The 1,250-nt window shown below is 38.2% G+C and overlaps 1 non-coding gene across 1 annotated transcript; it reads right to left on the bottom strand.

Annotated features, from left to right (window-relative positions):
* Positions 1-654: 654 nt before the first annotated feature.
* On the bottom strand, positions 655-817 carry LOC122100055. Its single transcript, XR_006146083.1, has one exon. It is a non-coding gene; the product is annotated as a U1 spliceosomal RNA (small nuclear RNA).
* Between the last annotated feature and the right edge of the window lie 433 nt (positions 818-1,250).

Below are 1,250 nucleotides of genomic sequence, written 5' to 3' on the forward strand. Positions count from 1 at the left end.
TGTGCTCAAGGATAGTGCTCTAACACTTTGAGTTACATTGTCACTTATGGTTTTCAGTGCTTAATTGGAAATAAGAATCTCATAGATTTTCCTTCCTAGGCTGGTGTTGAACCTTGATCCTCAGATCTCAGCCTTCTAACTAGCTAGAATTACAGGTATGAGCCATTGGCTCTGGTCACTCATTTGTTTTCTTTCTTTTTATTTGTAAGTCATGGGACTTGAACTCTGGGTACTGTCCCTGAGCTCTTCAGCTCAAGTGAAGTGCTCTACCACTTGAGCCAGAGCCCACTTCTGGTTTTCTGGTGGTTAATTGAGGATAAGAATCTCATGAGCTTTCCTATATGAGCTGGCTTTGAACTGCAATCCTCAGATCTCACGATTACATGTGTAAGCCACCTGCACCCAAATTCCTCATTTATTTTCTCATGGTGAGTTCAAGCTGATTTCTCTACTCCTTGTAGTTCCTAGCAACTACAAAGTAGTCCTAGAGGTACCTCATCATTTATAGTAGTCCTTAGGACCAAGTGACTGCTGAGTGCAGGAAAGCAGATGAGGCCAATATAAAATACAATGCTATCTATCTATCTATCTATCTATCTATCTATCTATCTATCTATCTATCTATCTATCTATCTATCTATCTATCTATCTATCTAGTGGAGAGAACTAACACAGTCCCCCACTACCACAAATTATACAGTCGAATTTCCCACATTTGGGGAAATCTCAGGGGTCAGCACATCTGAAGTGCAATAGATAAGCCTGGCCCTGGAAAACCATCTTCATGATCATAGTATCTCCCCTGCCAGGTAAGTAACAAGTGCCAGGTAAGTAACAAGGCTGACTTGGTATTTAAAAAACTAACAAACACATGAGAGTAGTTCACATTTGTAATCCTAGCTACTCAGAATGCTGAAATCTGAGGATTAAGCTTTAAATACTAGATAAATTTTGCTGAATTTTTATTAAAGCTCCTTTGGTGTTTTTAATTGAAGGTTTTATTTATTTTCTTATTTTACTGTTTCTTACTGTGACTACCAAAAAGCTGAGTGACTTCCGTGGCTTGTATTCCTGGATTACTTTGGAGGTGCTCTAAGACTTCATCAGTGGCCAGACTTGTTCTACTCAGTGGAGTAGCCAGCCACAAAGTTGTAAGTGACAATACTTACAGTAAGCAAAATTACATAAAATTAAAAATTCAGACACACAGTTACACTAGCCATATTTCAAATAAAAATAGAATTCAAGTT

Source organism: Dipodomys spectabilis, unplaced genomic scaffold (assembly GCF_019054845.1).
Source record: "Dipodomys spectabilis isolate Male_0828 unplaced genomic scaffold, ASM1905484v1 ptg000557l, whole genome shotgun sequence".
Classification (NCBI taxonomy): Eukaryota; Metazoa; Chordata; class Mammalia; order Rodentia; family Heteromyidae; genus Dipodomys; species Dipodomys spectabilis.